This window comes from Haliotis cracherodii, unplaced genomic scaffold (genome assembly GCF_022045235.1).
Source record: "Haliotis cracherodii isolate W230 unplaced genomic scaffold, xgHalCrac1.p SCAF_7, whole genome shotgun sequence".
Lineage (NCBI taxonomy): Eukaryota > Metazoa > Mollusca > Gastropoda > Lepetellida > Haliotidae > Haliotis > Haliotis cracherodii.
Genome location: NW_027266330.1, coordinates 46,158,170 through 46,178,958, shown reverse-complemented (window position 1 = coordinate 46,178,958; position 20,789 = coordinate 46,158,170). Strand labels below are relative to the sequence as shown.

Here is a 20,789-nt window from a genome sequence, read left to right as displayed (position 1 = left end):
CACCATGACCGGTCTTCACACAATGTACACATGTCACCGTGGGGACCAGGTTAAAATAGACCCCCACCACTCTTTTGCTTGTCGTAAGGGTGGTAGGCCTGATAGGGTGGTCAGGCTCGATGACGTAGTTAATTACACGTCTTCTCACCCCGACGGCGCGGGGGGTTGCTCATAATATCAACCACTAGTTCGTCCAGCAAGACCCGATTATATACAGGTCGTCGTGATGAATAAGCATTAACGCCACTGGATAGCCTTGCTCCAAGGCTGTGAGTCCATGGATGTATTGAAACTCTACCCTTATAATAGGCGAGTCTATATAAGCGGAAGTCGTTTAATGTGACAACTTGTTCTTATTGTTTATATAATCTAGAACTTATGATTTAAACTAATATTTATTACCTTATAGAGTTTATTGCAAGTCTAGGCACTGGTCTACCCAAGCGCTAAGTTCATACAGACGGACGATGCAACAGCCATGTTATATGAACGGGGCCCATCGTGACCTGTGCGGGTGCAGTGAAGCTTTTTGATTGGAAATGATTCTGATATAAAAAGCCGAATGATCAAGAACATTTACTGAATTCCGTTCATTCTTAGTCATTGATACTGTCTATCCGACGACGATTAATGACATCGGCATCCTGAAGCTTTCCATATCAAACACATTTGCCCATGTCCGTACGTCTGCTTGAACAGTTAACGTTACACAAGGGCTATTACTGTCATCTATTTGGGCAGAAAGCATCAGTTTTGTTACATGGCCTTTTATTCAATATCGACCTTTCTCGTCATATATGTGTATTGATACGGAAAGGGTCTACGGTATTCAATTAAGGTCGCCAGCCGACTCCAGAAACAGGCCATCCATTTTGATACCAACTTCTGTGACATGACGTAATCGGCCTGCAATTAATTCAATTATGTAAAAACAGGCTTTGATGGATAATTTATGGATTTCTGTCATCGGTCCAGATTGATTTTTTGGAAGCTGTCTGACTTAACGTTTATCCTAATTTCGGAGGATTTCCTTGGTAATAGGGGCAATTTAGTACAAACATGGTTTTGATCAAGGGGTAGTACTTTATGCTGGGAAATATTGGTCAATAACTCATAAGATTAAACACATGTAATGGTCAACAATAATCAGCCTTAATCACAGGGCAAGCAAGAAGGGTAAATTTTACGTGCAAATCGAAATATTACCGGGATTTCTGTGATTAATGGAATGAAATAAATCATAAATCTTAGTATCCATGTCTGATTGATATTTTGCATTGAAATAAATAGGGCACTGAAATATTATGTTTTTCCCCATATTCAGTGTGATAGGCCGGTAATAAGGACAGCTAAAGATCCCCATTGATCATTGTGTGGGTAGAGGACACAAGTGGCAGAGTATTCTCAGGCGCCGCAATTCACTGCACAGAGTTGAGGCCCTTAGTCGTGCCACAAACCTATGACCGACTCATTGATCGTGTGTTCGAATCCCTGATTCGCACTGATTATGTTTCTAGGTTTGTCAGCACCATTCCGGTGCTCGTGGGTTTCACCAAAGTGGTAGACGTCTAAGATCTGCAACATCTCGCCAAGTTCGGACTTTGTTGGCACGTCGTAATATATCGAGTAGTGTTCAAAGCGGCGTTCAAAGCAAGGCTTACTATTGCGTGGTTATCCCCACTCTTCGATGGATCTGACGAGAATGTTATAATGCTAGGCCTATGCTAGACACATCGCACATTGCACAGAGATGTAGAAGTACTGAGTTACGTTGAAACAGCTTGCATTATTATAGTTCAGAACTCATTTCAACGTAATCACATCTTTTCATATTTTTCTTTTCGGAAGTACCATTTCTGAGGATGTTTGTATTTATCTGTCGACTGCACATGTACGCTTGTCGGGGGATGACGGGATTAATTATTTCTTTACACTTCCGCTTCCGGCGGAAATTAATTTCTTCCTTCCGGTTTGGAGCAGGTTGTCGGCAGATACTTTAGATATTCCGTCTCCAACTTCAGATGTGGAGTCTGGGGGTTGGACTCCTCTACAACTTTTATTAAAATAAGAATAACGCGGACAATTCTTGATGTTTCGTATACGACAGTTGACAGTTGACTGTAGATCCTCGGGGTTATTGCAGACTAAGTAGTTCTGTCAAGCGGAGCGCCGATAGGAAGCCACTAGAACACGCCCGCTACGTTAACCAATATGCTAAGCAGTCGAAAGGCTGTGTTTTATCGGGAAAAAGTGTGCCTGAAATTTCTTTAAAAAATAACCTTACAGACTGTTGAAAATAATGAACTTATTGCCAATGAACTACAACAAAAATTACAAAATTATCTGGTTTCGCAACGGTTTGAAAAGACCGTCTATTCTCCAGACAAAATTCCAGCCAATATCAAATGGTCGGTCCATAAGAGGACAAAAATAGATTCATTCACTGTACAAACAACTCAAAAGGAGTTATAGAACATCACATAGCATCTATAGTAGTTAAAAGAATGGTGTTTTCTTTAACCTATTGTGAGTAGTATATACACACAGATAAATAGACAGCTGGAGGGAAACGAGTGTATTAAGATCTTCTCTCAAGTTCTTGTTTGTTTTAAGTTGTGAATATTTGTCTCAATAGGTGTACTGCAAAAAAATAAGTTCGTTTGGGATTAAGAAAAATATAAATAAAAACTTCATGACATCGAAAATGATGCTGTTTGCATGCAACACGACTGATTTTCCAGCCAGTGTGGCATATTGCAACAGGATTTCCACTTTCCCGACACCCTCCGAACCCCGAACATCAAAGATGTGACGGTTATATATGTAACGGGTCGAGATCAAAGGTTTGGTAACGCATGTAAAACCGTTTAGTGTCAAATTTCGACTTAACCGACAGGTTAAGCTATACTGTCACACTGAAAACGTATTTGATAATATATTTATTGCGAGCTTGTGTTGGCAGCTCGCGCGGAACAAGTTTTGCTGAATTTGCGTAGAGGTGGACTGGGTCCAGTCTTGTAATGTGAGACGTGTATGATAGCGCACTCTTTCGTTGCGGAGTTGCGAAAGGCCAATACAAATGGTAAACCATTTTCGAAGCTTGAAGTACCGCGCACGACAGAAATGAGGCACAAAGTAACTGAACTGAACATAAAACATCACAGGGCTCTCTAGGAACGAGATACTTAGACATACAGAGGATGGGTCTCTGGTTCCCCATGGACGACCTTCACCTTGGCCGAATGTGGCATATGTATCATTGGATCTGTCTTGCAGAGCAAGACATTCACCCCAATTCCACTATCATGCCCTTCTCAGCTGCAGCTATCCATCCCACTTTTCATCACCTTAAGTTGAGTGAGTCAGTGAATGGGTATGGTTTTACGCCGCTTTTAGAAATATTCAAGCAATATCACGGCGAGGGACACCCGAAATGGGCTTCATGTATTGTACCCATGCGAACGCTTTAACCAGTAGGCTACCCGCCGGCCCCTAACATTAGAGACTTGAGGGTTTCTTTAATGCTCGAGACCCGAAGATCAGGGTCAGAATAGGTTTTCAGAAACACAAGCTTGTCGTAAGAAGCGACTTACGGCACCAGGTGGTCAGGCTTGACTTGGTTGATGCATGTCATCATATCCCAATTGCGTAGATCGATTATCATGATGCCATTCACTGGATTGACTCGATTATTTACTGATCGCCGTCATATAGCTGGAATATTGATGAGTGCAGCGTTAACCGAGAATTAAACTTTAATGCTGGTCTTGTATTTGAGTAAGGGGTTGACTATTAGTTAACTGTTTATAATAGTATTTCCATTGGCATATGGCAAAAACGTCGCTGGCAAACCCTGCGAGACAAGAACTATAAAAAGTACGAATAAACAGCTAAACAACTAAAAAAGTAACAGTTTTGTTTGTTTGTTGTTAAACGCCTCTTACAGCAATCCCCTTGTTGTATGACGGCGGTCTGTTAATATTCGAGTCTGGCCCAGACAAACCGGAGATTGATATTGCGAGCAACCTCAGCGCCGACAGAGAACGATGACACACAATCAGCACGAGGATGAACACCTGATCCATTTGGTCGCCTCCTGCGACAAGAATATGTTGCATGGGATCTAGTCTAAGCAGGAACCCACGCGGGGGCACCGATAGTTGCAACATCTGCCACATATTGAACAAATGAATGTTTATGTAGTCCCTACAAAATTACCATAGCTGAACAGTTGCAGAACAATTAATTGAAAACAGAAGGCGAGTGGTTAAACAGTAGGTTTACATACAAGACCCGTGAAGATCCGTGGTGGAATAGGTCTTCAGCAACCCATGCTTGCCGTAAAAGGCGACTATGCTTGTCGTAAGAGGCGACTAACGGGATCGGGTGGTCAGACTCGCTGACTTGGTTGATGCATGTCATCGTATCCCAATTAAGTGGATCGATGCTCCTGATGTCAACCACTGGATTGTCTGGTCCAGACTCGATTATTTACAGATCGATGTCATACAGCTGAAATATTTCTGAGTGCGGCGTTAAATAACAAACAAAACAAAAAACAAACAGACACTTTCCGAGCAAGAGTTGAACACTTGCATAACAGTTACCGAAGAGTTCTAAAATGCCAACAATATCCACTCCGTCCATGATGAACTTGTGCTTCGTCGCCGTACTGGTCATTTATTGTAGTTTCAACTAACTGTAAATGTGCTTCAGCGCCGTACGTATTACTCATGTGATTCATCTTACTCACTGTGTTTGTGCTTCTTCGCATTGTAGCTACTACCTATCTGACTCAACTCACCCAGTCAGTGTAAGCTGCAACTCGTGTGTCCCCGGCTGTAACCAGCTTACATTGTAATCTGCCAGACGGGAGGAAGCGGGGCCGACACATGAGTGACAGGGTATCATCACGTGTCGGGCATCCCCGAGTATTATACCCCACTGCAGGCATAGTGTTGCAGGTGCGGTGCCACGCGGGGCTACACAGGAAGCGAACACACCTTTTACCCAAATATTGCTACAGTTTAGGTGTTTTCATATTGCTTTGGCCTTTTGGCACTCCGTGGTATTATCTACAGTGTAAGACGATATGACATGGCTGCAAGGCCAGATCGAGGGCTTTCACCTACTCCTGGCAGTATAACCAGCGCCGGCGGATCGGGGGACTTTATCCAGACGCGGATCCCGAGGGGTGGGGCACACCTTACCCGTCACCCCGTGTCAGCCGCTCTCTGTCATGTGCTCCTGATCACTTTATGTCACCCCCGCATTTTCAAAAATTCTATCTATCTATCTATCTATCTATCTATCTAATTTCGTTATCTGTGTTTTATCTATTTATCTAGTATCTATCTGATCATCTATCTAGAGTCTATCCTCCCATGTAGTATCTATATATCTATCTGTGAATCTGTAAACGGACAAGGAGTAGCCTAGTGGTGACAAAGTACGCATGTCAGGCCTATACAGGGTTCGATAACCCGTATTGGTACAATTTGTGAGCAATTTTATATGTCTGTAAACGTTCCCGCGATGATATTCTCATTGACTATAATTACCTCACGATAAGAAAAAACTCTCCTACCCAGCATCGTTATCCATACTTCTCCATTAAATGCTTGATGCTTAACAATAATTTGGAAACGCTTTTACCTATCCCAAATTCAACTTCCCCTAATCCAGAGCACGTGTCCCCACCCCTTCCATCAACCTTAACACACTCGGTCACTACGAACAACTTCAAACATGGCCATGCCTTTAAACTTCCTTCCGCGTCCCTGTGCTGGCACAATGAGAACAGGATCCCACGATCGTTTATCTCTGAATTACAATAATCAGATCAGCAGACATTGCTTCCCTTTCATGTTCACAGAAGGTTAATAGGAACCAGTAGTCTCCCCTATTACCGGTCGAGGGCGCCACCCAGATATAATGCCCTGTAGTAATCGCACGGTAAATGCAATACTGATAGTGTCGTGGAAAGCGTGTTGCCTTTCATTTGAATTCCGTGTTAACAATCTCTGTCTCATTCGGTCAGCATCGTGCATTTTCGTGAATTACTCGACGCGTTTTCTCTATGGTGTCATATGTTGTTAAGTGATCTATCACCCGGTCCTTACCAAATCCCTACACATAAACACTGGTCCCTACGACGCTTTAGTTACAGAGCGGTTCATATTATTGTACGGATGTAAATATTTATCGTTGTTTGTTTGTTGTTTAACGCTTCACTCAGTAATATTCCAGCTATATCACGGCGGTCTGTAAATAATCGATTCGGACCAGACATCATGATAATCGATCAACTAAACTGGGATACGAGGACATGCATCAACCAAGTTAGCGAACCTGACCACCTGATCCCGTTAGTCGCCTCTTGCAACAAGGGTTGCTGAAGACTTATTCTAACCCGGATCTTCACAGGTCATATTGCTCCGTATACAAAAGAGTTGTTAGTAGAGTTGTTCATGATGTCAATCACTGGATTGTCTACAGGATGCCTGAATGTTCCATCCTGTATTATCCAGGGCCTTATATCTCATTCTATGATACCTTGGAAAGTTCCCTATTACTCGACGCTCACAGGTGAATGATATTCTGTAGGACGTTAGCGATGAAAGGGATAAGGTTGGTTATAGTAACAAAGGCAATAATAGGCCACTTGTATAGAACAATATTCCACACTTCAAATGCTCATTTTAAGCGCATGATATTATTACCCCGGGTCAGTGTGCATGCTAATGATTCCAATTTCATCTCCCCGGGGAGTATACAAATACTAGGCTTATCAACGTGAAGAGAGACGTTTATATGACATACATGGGTATTTACATTAAATCTGACTTTTGTATGGCGTCAATTTCCGCCAGTGTGTGCATGGAATCCGGCTCTGTGATAGTATGAAAGATTTATCTACATTTCCTGCGGCCGCACTTCCGTGTGTCTCCCCACTGGCGTTACGTCACACAACTAGCGATTTCTTTTGGCACATGCCATTCCGACCATTGTTCCTTCAAGATAGATGCATTCTCGCACCACTTGATACGGACGCCACACATGACGTAATCAGAGCAATAAATATTTCCTTTGAGCAATACCTTCCAGACAATGCGTTCTGAATAGCTGTGGATACGTTCTACTTGAAGAATAATTAATTTATGACGCCACAACCGTGGAAATATGTCTTAATATTCCTACCTCATCTGTTCAAGTGAACATTCTGGTATCCCAATATGCCTTGTCTAAGTTCACGTCAGTGTAATATGTGGGGAACAGCAACAGCTACTCGCCTGATGTCATAAGCAGGACTGTCGAGCATTACTAACTCTACTGTGATGTTTTATTTATTGTTGCCCCTGGGGGATTCTTAAGGAATAATAATAATAATAATAATAATAATAATCATCATCATCATCATATGCAGACCTCGCTTTCGAAATGTCACGCTTGCATCCCAAGTACCAAGTTGTCCTACTCCCCATTGTTCTCGGTGCCTTTGGTACCTCCCAATAATAATAATAATAATATATGTACATTTGTTTACCATGTATGACCTTCAGAAAGTTCTTACACCGACATCTCAAATTCCCAGACGTTTAATTGAAAATGCCTTTTGTTGAATGCTTTTGGGGAACAAAGTAGCACTTAATGTAATGTTTGCTGAGTAACAAAGTGCACATACTGTTCTCATCAGACAACCACGTCTGTGCCAACCAACACTACCGGAACCGCCATGGGTGGGGCTATGGTCTATGGCTATGGTCTTCAGGCCATGTTTGCTTTCTTCTAACACAGCGATTAGCAGATCACTTTCCTTGCAAGGATGGGGGCCAATGTGCCACCAGGTGAGACCCGTATGTAGGGTCACGTGACCCAATACCGTTAACTTCCCCATAGTTAAATTCCATCATACCACATTGTTATTTTGTTACGTAAGGCGATGGTTTTATGACAGAAAGGTTACAAAATGTTCCCAGATATATTAGATTAGCTTAACGCTCGCCATTGTTCCAGCGGTGGGCAATGGTAGACGTTGGTTCCGATTAGCACACACGGGATCTGTTGATGTTGTATTACGTTTTTTATGGGTGGTGCAGATATTGTTCCATACTGTTCCAAACAAAACGATATTATTTACAATTGAATGTAAGAAAGGCGTACATGTATACGGTATTTTAATGATAACGAGCTTTGGCAGTTTAAGTAGATTTTCCATTAGGAGAGACATGAAAAAATTGACAGGGTGGCCAAATTGCAAACATAGGAAAGATAGTTATTTTATACACAGGAAAATTGTCCATCCCCAATTTTCAGTGTTCTTCGCCACCTGAATTTGCCGTGTATTTAAAGGCGAACGAGACTATCGTCAATTAACAGTTCAAGCAAGTTTGAAGTCGCATTGTTCGTTTGTTAATGCGATTTGATGAGGCGTATATAATATTTTCCCTATAAAGGCAATATATTTGTTTCAAACCTAGAAACATAATCATGGCGAAACGGAATTTGAACCGACTATTATCGGTTTCTGGCAAAGTGACGTTTGAACGGCTTGACTCGAACTTGCCAGTACTACCAATTATACCGAATTTAGTCCTCCTTTAAGATAACCTTTTTATGTAAAAGCGGTAGGAGACATCAGTTTCACCATCAACGTAATATATGATATCTTGTATGGATGATTGTGTTGTTGTTTGTTTAGTTTGTTTGTTGTTCTACGCCGCACTCATGAATATTCCAGCTATATGACGGCGGTCTGTAAATAATCGAGTCTGGACCAGACAATCCAGTGATTGATATCATGAACATCGATCCACGCAATTAGGATTCGATGACATGCATCAACTAAGTCAGCGAGCCTGACCACCCGATCCTGTTAGTCGCCCCTTACGTCAAGCATAGTCGCTTTTTACGGCAAGCATGTGTTGCTGAAGACCTATTCTACCCCGGATCTTCACGGGTCGGATGACTGCGATTTCGATCTTTTGTAGACAGGAGACTGTTCAACTCCATTGCCGGTAGATAACCTGTTCCCCATCTGACAATGTAACACAATGGTGTGTGCCTTTGTCTCAGGTACATGTGCCGATGAGCAAAAACATATCATCTTGATAAAAATCTGTTAGAAAGAATTCATCAGGGGTGTTTCGGTGCATTGATTCCACTATATTTCCATTAACGCCTGTTTTATGTTCTATATACGCGGAAGGACAAAAAGTGTCGTGATTTTTATTTGCTTTTGAGAACGTTCTGGTTGTCATCGTGCAATGCTCAAAGTCAGTTCGTGTACTTATGGTGATGATTTGTTTATGAATATGTATATGTAACACGTGTTTCCGTTGTGATACATGTGTTTTCAGCGGTAAAGGTGACGTTCACCGCGTCCCCATGTCTATAGTGCAATGAGCTGTACAAAAAGTGAGCCAAGTTTAGTGGGCTCACAATGATTAAATAGATGGATTAACCGCGTCTGTACGAAGATTGTTTGTTTGTTGTGTAACGCCGCACTCAGCAATATTCCAGCTATATGATGGCGGTCTGTAAATAATCGAGTCTGGACAAGGCAATCCCTTGATTGACATCATGAGCATCGATCTACGCAATTGGGATCAATGACATGCATCAACCAAGTCAGCGGCCGTACGAAGTAAACACCGAAACCCTTTAATACGTTCATTGTGATAACAAATCTCTGGATTAACGAATCAGTGGTTAAGAGAATGTTAATTAGTCATGTGTAGAACGGACGGGGTCCAGACTACCGAGGTTTCACTGTATGATAGATGGTGTGTCAGCTTAATGTAGGAGGAATCCAGAAATGCAGCAGGTCTTTTACGTTTAACCCCTTGGTGCGACCGCTAGTTAGTGCAAGTACCGACACTGTCACAGACCACAGACTATAATCTGGAGAATCTGGGATTCGGACCACGCAAAGCGCTGTAACGATACACTTTCTAGCGATAAGATACATGTCTCGAAAGTAAGGTCGCGATACGATACTGTACAGAAAATCTTGACACTGTAATACGAGAAGACATATTCCATAATCAAACGAATTCGAAAGAAGCCCAACCGAAATATATTTAGTAGAAAACCTGGCTTTATTCCTGTTATCCCATCTTCCGGAGGCAAGGTAGTTAATTGACTCTAAAAGTCAAGTTTCCACCCTTGCAGAAGTAGGCTGGATTGTCTGGGCTGGATCGTAGCATCACCAGTGGCTATTACGAGTAATGTTCCTTCTATGCCCCCCCCCCCCCCCCCCCCCTCCCCCCTATTGACCAATCAGGTTCCACCTCTCATATCAATTACAATTGCTTCAAATAAAATGGCGTCGCCCAGTGAAGACGATCTGATCGATAATCAAAATCTATATTGTAATAAAACGGGTCTTACTTCGCGAAGAGCATCAAATCACGTGAGCACCTTGATTAAAAATCGGAAAAGATTTTGAAAATATCTGTTGACGCTAAGTTGTCGATGCACATATTTTGCAAATCCTGCAATCGACCGAAAACTGCACGGCAGTTTACGAACCTGATGTCGATTTCGTTACGCGATTTTGATTGGACTGTTCATGGACTCGTCACTACTACTCAAACGTTAAAGAACACCCACAGCCATGATAGATTAACTATATTGATATGAACAAAACTGGAGGCCCGTTAACGTCTTTCCAGTGTAGTATGTCTCTACATGACTTCACAAGGTTATACATGGCACCCAGAGTCGCGATGCACCGATTCTTTGGTGGTTCGTTACACCGCTAGGCCCACCAATAGATCCAGGTACCCATGCCTTATTGAAACAAAGGCAACAGAACACCACACCCGAACACAATACAGAAAAAACCCAGTTTCGTTTGTTCTGTCACGGAAGTGTTGGAGAGCTCTCCGTATGTTGGCGTGTGGCTGTTAAAACGTCACAAGTACAAATCTTTTTGTTTCTTATTTACAGCTCCATGATCATCAGCAAACAGAATTGCTTTCTTTCTTTTTCGTCGTGTATTTGGTGTGATCTATGCTATTGGTACAAATTCACCAGACTGTTTGAAACGCGAGCCAATATGCACATATCACAACGCGGTAATCGTTTTTTGTTTATTTTCCGTAAACACTCATTGCATGTACTGAGGAGAGGTAAATAAACTCATGAGACGAAAAGAACCTCTGCAAGAAAATAACACTGACTGTGCATACTTACATGTATGTGCAGCCGTTCTCGTAAGGGGTTAAACTGAATTGTGGTGCTTCTTACGCATGTCCATAGAACTATATGTAGGTTATCGCTTAGTCTGTCACAAATATATCCAATACAGCCCATGCAAGTCTATAATGTTTGGCAAGTCTAGATTACTGCAGTATCAGAAAATTAAGAAAGTCTCTGGGCTCCTTTTTATTATATTTTATAACTATAAGTTAATAACTGTTTTTTTTCTGTATAAATATGTTCATTTCAGAGACTAGGTGTTAATCTAGTTATCGCTTTGTAGCTCATTGCCATGCTGAGTGATATGGCTTCCGATATGATCGCGTACGTTAAGGATTACTTAGGACATTCATCAGAATATTTAATCGTGATCGATATTTTGGAAGAACGGCGTGTATATATCTTCGATTTGTGGGTGGGAGGGGTTCAAGCGTCCACTCGTAACGTAGAAGAATCAGATTTGATTCCCACGTGAGTGAAATATGTGACAGCCGTTCTTAGTGTTTTCTTACATTGCTGTGAAAGTGCAGCATTAATCAGTACTCTCTCACTCGCGTTCTGGCACGCCATATATCTGTGTTCAGTTAGTGTGCCAGAAGCAAGTTCTAAAATTGTTTGATTAAACGAGATTCCTTCATAGTTTTTATTAAAGAAATGAACATAAGCATGAAGATTTACTATGATGATTATGTTCATAAAATGTAAACACCGAGGTTTCAAATGTGCACAGTTTGTTTTCGCAGTTAGGATGTAATCAGGATTCTAAAACTGTTTGGTTGAACGAGTGAGTGAGTGAGTTGGGTTTAACGCCGCTTTTAACAGTATTCCAGTTATATCACGACGTGTCAGCTTAATGTGGGAGGAAAGCCCGAAGTGATGCAGGTCTCAGACATTTACCACTTCGGTGAAACCTACGAGTACAGATATGGTGCTGACAAACCTAGAAACATAATCGGGGTGAACCGGGATTCGAACCCACAATCATAGGTTTCTGGCGTGTCCTTGATTGAGCGAGACATCGTTTTATTGAAGTAAAGACACTGGCACGAGGATATACCATTGTGATAATCACAATGAAAATCAAACGATAATGGTTGACAGCCGATCTCATTGTTTCTCAGTCATGTACAAGATTATTAATGTTTATTCCAACGTAAATATCAAACATGTGTACCAGGGCAGTTCCGTAATAGCATCACTCATCCATTAACAGGAACAGAGATCCGGGTCAGTACTCAGCACGTGCTTCTCCTGCTTACTCGTGCACCGCGGAACAATCAATTACGATATTCCAGGCTCGTGCAGGGAAACCAAATGTTTCCTTTCCGAATGTGCAAAAATATAGTCCATCTGGAAAACGTATATTGAGCATGCCGCAATGTTTGTTTTAGTGAGAGTGATGGTGTTTGGAGATAGAGTATACTGTGAACGTGTGGAGTCGATGGAGTTGCAATAAGATTATTTATAGCTAAATTCAAACAGGATAGGTGTTTTTTTTTGTATATTTTTAATGAACATGAAGTTTGATTGAGTATATCGTTTGTCTATTTTGGGCACAAATCCTCGTACTTGGTACACTTCATCATCTATTTTTAGATGTCTTTGAACGGAATATGATCTGTTGGGTGCTTTGTGTAATTTCGTTGTGGTTTGACGTGTGTTGTGTTTATCATGTTACAAATAAAGCGATCACTTCCTTTGATGTCCAAACTTTCAGGACCTGAAACTGCTACTTACACTCATTTCTGTTTTGCAATACATTTGTGCCCTTGAACGTACATTTGAATGTCTGTTCAAAGTATACTGAATCATTATTTTTGTTTGTTGTATAACGCTGCTCTCAGCACTATTCCAGCTACATGACTGCGGCCTGTAAATAATCGAGAGTGGACCAGACGATCCAATGATTGATCTAATGAGGAACAATCCCCGACGTCGGGGTACGAAGACAGGCAGTCAACCAAGTCAACGAGCTCGATCCCCAGATCCGTTTACTCATCTTTTAGCACACCCAGGAATCCCTACTGCTACCATGTCTCAAAGTGAAGGCACGAGTGTCCCATCATCATGCTGTGCAGAGTTGAGTCCCTTGGACTTGCGAGGATTTGCTGATGGGTTCGAATCTGCTAGTCATGATCCCAAATTCGACCTGGTTAGGTTTCTAGGTTTTTTAGCACCATACACTTGCCTGTGAGTTTAACCAAAGTGGTATGCGTCTATTCGAACCTCGGGCTTTCCCCCCCCCACATCAGCCTGACACGCTGTGGTATTACTGAAAACTATTCCAAGCCCATTAATGTCAACGCACTCACTCTTCTCAACACTTAATATCCCCTTCTGTTTATTTCTGACCATTGCACGTGTAACGGGATTAACATTTAGATGGAAGTCTTGATTTGGAAGACAAACCTATGATTGTCGAATTTGACTTAAATGAACGTCAGCCCAGAATAATAAACATGTATATACTCGTTATTTGTACACCTGATGTATACATAAAGCTACGTAGCAATACCGAAAATAATTCCCATATCACATTATATAAATCTCGATCTATAGGTTAGAGAACAACATCAGAATTGTTTTCATTTTACGATAAGTGCATTATAATGTGAAAGGTCAGGCCGTCAACGTCAATACCTCGGAGGATAACGTAAACTGGGTTCTGGCTGATCACTTCACAGAACCTGTGTATCTAATGTTGTTATCTGGGGTCGTAAGTTACTACGGGATCGCGATGTTACGTCGGGAACATTGGCGTCTCTGTGTTTACATGTGTTTATATAACTTTGACAGCTGACTTCAGTTAGGATAAAAGAAAGTGGTGGTAGGATGTCACCTTGTAGTAGACCTTGCGTTTTGGCGGTTTGTTTCCAGAGACAGAAACATGTTTGAAGATTGACATATGTTTACGTGGTCTATTGGTCTATTTACCACGTAACGGCTGTATGGACGGTCTTTTGCTCAGACATCAGCGATTTTGCTAGAGACAAATAGTTCAGGACATGTTCATGATCTAATCAATTTTTGGTAGGACATTCTCCCATTACATTACAATTGAAAACACACACGGAGGACCTTTTTTCTTGCAATCAGTAAACGGATCTGACAGTCTGGATGTTGGTGCAACATAGAACCAGCCCAAAACTAAAACATATATGGCGAGGTCGGGCAACTGACTTAACAAAAATATTGCCTTTCAAATTAATCCCCGTGGAGATTTAAGATAGAACAGGTCCCAAGAACCGTATGCTTGTCGTGCGATGTGGATGCGGTAATCAGGGTTGGTGACGTGGTTGGTTGCGGGTCAGCGTTTCCTGACAGAGAGTGTGTGTAGGCAAGGTTTCCGGATAGCTGGGGTTCGGACAAGCTGGGTTCCACTGTATACGTATTTAGAAGAAGTCATGTGTAGTAAGCGTATTTGGTTCCCTTTCCTGTTGCCTAAAACATATCGAGTAACATTTTAACAGACGAAATGGCTGCGAATACACCAACCTTAGTTGAAAGTCCAATAGAACCTAATCTAAAATACACTTTAACAAGTAGATTTGAATTTTTTATAGTTTTTTTTCCAATCGCAAGTCAAAACACGCTTTGCTGATGACTTTCGTTGTTTTAAATTCGCATCCTTTCCATCATATAACATAGTCAATACATCACAAATGTGATTAGCTATCGCACGGATCTTCCGTTATCAACAACTCATGCAAGCCTTGCGTCTCTTAAACATGATCACCAAATGCGTTTTGTTTTCGCATGGGCCTTTCTTTATCGCAAGCCTTGCGTTTATTAAGCATGATCACGACTATACATGCGCGCCCCCTGACAATGATGTTTCATCACTTGCCAGAAGAACTGATCCCGATGAGGACGCCCGGTCTGATGTTATTGGTATATTTCTCCACTAATGTCATGCTATTCCGCTCCGCCGCGATAAGGCTGTGTGTGGTTTCCTTCATGCGACGACACTGGACGCGGGCTGTGGGAGATGTAAAGCAGATAACCTTATCTTATCAGAACATAATTTCATTTTTTCCCATCTGTTCTTGGGTAGTCGAATCGGGGAATATGCTTCTGGAATAGGCCGCATGTCGGTAGGTGGTGGGTGCACGGAGATATGTGGTGCTTGGGAGATAAATGTGGACTGCTTGAGTGGAATATTTGTTGTGCGTGAGTGAAATATATGTGTGGTACGTGTGATATATGTGTGAGGCGTGATATATGTATGTGTTGCTGTATGTATTGCGTGAGTGAGATATATATGTGGTGTGTGAGATATATATGTGGTGTGTGTCAGAAGGATGTGTTGTGTTGCTAAGTGTGCGAATGAGGGGGTGTTGCTCGGAATTACACGAATATTACTTTCCCCGAAATTGAGGCTACTTTTGTTTTCTTTTATAATTGCTACAGTTATCAAACAGCTTCGTGATAACTTTAACCATCATCATTTGGGACTGTTATATATCATGACGTCACGACGTCATATTACAGATGAATAAAGAGACAGAAACGTGCGAATTTAGATACTTTCAAAAAGTACGGTTGCCTTGTAGAGTTGCATTATGAATTACAAGATGAGATAAGATAATATTTATTGCAGAAACAAGTCATTCCATAACGGGACTGATGCTTTTTTTTAAAATGACAAAACATTATGATTCTTATATACATATACACAGGCATACCTAAACTCCTGTAGACACAAAAACGAATCAATATTACATATTTGTTGATATTATACATAAAATGTCATCGGTTAATTAAGATCAAAGGGTATTTATTGTTTGAAATGATAGACATGGAAACAAATGCAATTGATATTGATGGCTTCATTATTTGAGAGGATGTAGTAAAATAATGTATTTCATGACTGTGGACATTTACATTTTGTGTGGATAATTTTCCAAAGAGTATATTTCTTTCTTGAGTGTGTTTGGTACAGTGAAGTATGTTGTGATTTTCATCATCAATGGTTGAACATGTAGAGCAGATGAAACTGTCATAACCTTTCTTTCCTACTGGCATCGCCTCACACATACATGTTCACGAGTGTGACATTTTCTTTGGGAGACATTATGCCCTCAGCCACAAGTGTACATTATTAGTTGCAAGAAAAAACAATTGACTCATACAGTCCTGTGAGGTCGCTGCTGTTTTAAACATTCCATATGTTATTGCCCTAACGTTCACCTGACTCTAAACAACATTAAGAATTCCGCGAGTGTCACGTGACGACTGACGGTATCCGATTTGGCCGAAAACTCCCATAATGCCTTGCGATCTCGCGGCAATTGACGTTGTGTTGACAAAAACGGCTGTTTAGAACCCTCATCAGTAACCTTACCCCTGCTGTGGGCGAGGTTATCGGACATGTAGAGAATGGCGAGGGACGCAAATTATCTCAAAGCGGCTGTTTTGGAGAGTTATTTACAACGTTTTCTTTTGGACTGCGCATCAACAGGCGCCATCTTGAACAGACGTCACGTTACAATAGAGTACATTGGAAGGAAATGACCATGGTGGATGAAAGACGACTTGTTGGATAAGACAAACAAACACGTGTGATATTAAATAATACGTCTTAGTTTGTGATTATCTTTGCTTGATATGACTTGTTTAAGGTTACATAGTGGCTGTTTATGTTCCGATTCGGTTATCAAACCACTTGGCAGAGGAGAGAAAAATGACACTATATATGATATGAAATAGTAGATTAGGATAAAGAGTGAGTTAAACGCTGTTTTGAACAGTGTCTCAGTTATGAACGACGGAAACAATGTATATAACCTACGTAAGTATATAGCCCGGTCGTCTAAGGCCCCGCGATTCGCTGTGCAGAGTTGCGCCCCTTGGGCACGCCAGGAACTTATGCTTGTGGGTTCGAATCCCAGTTCGCCCCGATTATGTTTCAAGGTTTGTCAGCACCATACCCGTGCCCATGGGTATCACTGAAATGGTAAACGCCTGAGACCTGCATCACTTGGGCTTTCCTCCCACATTAAGCTGACACGCCGTGATATAACTAGAATAATGTTAAAACCGGCGTTGAACCCAACTCACTCACTCACTCTGACGCAGACATTTACCAGTTAGGTGAAACAATGAGTGGGCATTGTACTTACAAAGCTACATGTTGGATCAAAATCGATGTGAAATGGAATTCGGATCACGATTGTAATGTTCGATTAAAGATGACGACTCAATCATTTGGTACTTTATTAGCTTTGGGGAACTACAGTAAGCTCGATTGTAAAACGCTATTCAAATGAGATCTAACTTTCCAAACTTATTCCAATATCAGTAGACATAGAGCTTCAGCCAAGCGGTTGAACAAGCATGACGTATGGTCACCATGCTCACGTCCAAATACTTTTCTTGTCCAGACTCGATACTTATACCTGGAATATAGCTGAGTGGGTCGTTAAACAACAAACACATCCAATTGTTTCAACACGCTTATGAAGCAGCACCTGATCTCTGCATCCTAATCCAAGGACAAATAATGAACAATATGAAAGAAATACAAGGAAACTGTCCCCTCTTCCCCCAGCACCCCCCCCCCCCCCCCCCCCAAAAAAAAAAACCACAAACAAAACACAAACAAACAACAACAAAAACAAACAAACAAAAAACCAAAACCAAAAACCAAAACAAAACCAACAAAATCCACAGAAACCCGCCCCCCCCCCCCCCCCCCCCCGAAACAAGCCAAAACTAGAAAACTAATCCCCACCTCCCAACCAAAATCTGACAACAAACTAAACAAAACAAAATAATAATACAAAGAATAAAAAAAATCAAATCAAAAGAAAAGTATGTTGAGACAAAGTAAATAAATTGGAAATATTATCCTTGTACATTTTCAAAAGGAGATTAGTTTACCATTCAAAAACTCGCAACATGTACTCAACAACGGGTATAACAGAAATCTCCTTCTATTCTGATACAGGCTTCTCAGCTTCGAATGTGTTTCCCAGGCCACAGCAAAGTGCGTATTCCCGGGGGCTGAGAGGGCGAAAGGCAACACGTCAAAACACGTTCCCCAAGGGGCTGAACTTGATATGGAACCTCGGATTTATTTACAAACATATCAAATAAGCTCTTCTTGTTTTCAAACTTTGAAACTTGAAACAATCAATTAAAGGTCATCCATGACCCCTAGGGTTTCAAGGTCATGATATTGTCAAAGGTCAAGGAAAACAATCCGACAGTTCAAATATGACAAGTTTGTCAATGGATCAGATGAAAAATGTATCGCTGAAGGTTGTATTCTATGGAAGACCATGTTCCCCAAAACATAACATACGTTGTTAGCGTACTCTATTATATGAAATACAAGTATGGGTGGTGACACAGTGATCTATTTGTACATGTAATCGATCCAACTTTAAGGGCTATTTTGTTTTATAACAGACAGTTCAAAAATAGTTTGTATGTCATTAAGCTTAGAGCTTGTCTCAAAGCATTGAGGGAACCTATATTTTTACATTTTGACGACTGTAGAAGTTTCAGTGGTTAACTAAGTAGCAAATGTGACCTTTACGCGCACTATGCGTTATTGGCAGAGCAGTATGCACATGCATGTCTACATTTATGCTCGCCCATAGCAGCGACTGGTATGAGTGCTGCGTTTGTATGAATCGTTTCATTTAGACTCCAGGTTGGCGGGCAAAATATAGCATAGACTTGAAAATTGCAAATTCGATTTGTCCAAAATGAGTGTATACGTTCTTTTGCCTGAACTCTACAAGGAATTCTCTGGACAGTTCTACGATACATGTTGTTCTATGAACAGTTATTTGAATTGATATGGGTACAGCCTGTATAGTGATCTGTCTGTGATTAGTTTGAATACAACGAATACATTGGCGTAACGATTACCAACTAGCCATAATAAGTCGGTGGGTAATAAAACTAGGGATGCTTCATGACTAGATCTATGAAAGGATATACGAGTAGTAATATGAGTTTCTATACGAAAAGTGATTTCCAGGAATCCATCTCTGAATATTTTCTTTTGTTAGTTCCACTGCTTGGTATATGAATAGATAAAGTGATTTACTTTGTGTTCATAAACATGACCTTGAAAATCCTGGCTCTTATTTAAAAAGTCGGCTTGCCGACCAACACAGATGAAGTGTATCTGCCTGCAAGGCTATCTATCCCACTTTACAAAGGACCACCCAGCATGACTTAAACAGGTTCTACTGTTGCACTGCGCATTCATCATACAGACACCAGATAGGGTCTCATAACACCCTTGGCAAACTGTCAAGACACGAACATGGTGTTTGAGCCCGTTAAATTTGTTAAATTACATCCACAGACTTTTATTGGAGAACTTAATGTTATTTTCTGGCTTGTAATCAGATTCAGCAAGTAGCGTCGATGATGACGTTATGAAGACATGTTTTGTCCTGTACCAAACGTTCGATGAACGTGCTGAAACCGTCTAGAATTAGGTTTGTTTGCATGCTAAAATTATGCCACATGAACAAATCTTTCTTTTGCGATTATCACACTGAATTAGCTTGAACTCGTCTTTGAACTGACGTATTTACGTAAACAAAAGTGTCAGTGGAAACGAAACAGTAGCAAGAACGATTCATCTGATAAATATCAGCTTTCAAAATCAACAAACTTCCGTAACCATGAATAAAAAAGATATAGATTCAAACAACCTGATGCCAAAAGCTTTTATATGAGTAATATGACATAACAGTTATTAATCACTTTTGTGTTTTAAAATGGCTGGTGCCATCGGGTATTATAAGAGCTCCAGACACCGTTATTTTTATCAACATAATGTTTAGAGCTTGTAAATAAGGCACGATAGCGCAGCATACCCAGGGAACCAGGCTGGATTTGATGCAGCTCTAGAGGTCATTTTAAAGAGATCTTGTCAGGGAATGATTTGTCGTTTGACCCTGAATGTGAGACTAACTTGATTTTGTGCATAGATTTGATCCGTGTTATGTTATAGAGAAGGAAGCAGTCAGTGACATTGCACTGCTCTGGGTCTGAATTGGTTGAGATAATTACGACCGGGGCGCTCGTTAGGGGGGATGTTCACTTAACTTCAGTTCTTGCTGCTTGAAGAATCTGTGAAAGAACATCACTGAAAATGTTTATTTAAAAAACTGTTGTGGGAGATTGTTCACTTAACTTCAGTTCTTGCTGCTTGAAGAATCTGTGAAAGAACATCACTTAAAATGTTTATTTGAAAGACTGTTTCTCCGGATCTAGTTTGTTTCGCTCCTGGGTGAAAACTATTTGTTTGTTTTTGGAATTAAAGACTAGCAAATCACACGTGCGTTCAATGTTTAGACTACCATACATGTTAACAACCATGTACCCAAAACTTTAAAAGAACCAGTTGTTTCTTGTTTAACGCCACAGTCGGCAATATTCCAGGTGTGTCATGGTGGTAGCTAACCGCGTTAAACCATTGATCCTCGCCTTCTGGGCCTGAGGACAACCAATCAGCCAACTAACAAAACCTGACCGACCGGCTCTCTATTGTTGGCTAGGGGTTGTGGGTCTATTTTGTCCTTTACCTTCTGGATTAATAATTGAAATGGAAT

General features: G+C 41.1%; 1 protein-coding gene across 1 annotated transcript in view; it reads left to right on the top strand.

Moving 5' to 3' along the window:
- LOC139447721 (uncharacterized) overlaps positions 1 to 20,789 on the top strand; it is an 87,838-nt gene that overhangs the window by 28,920 nt on the left and 38,129 nt on the right. The window lies entirely within an intron of this gene.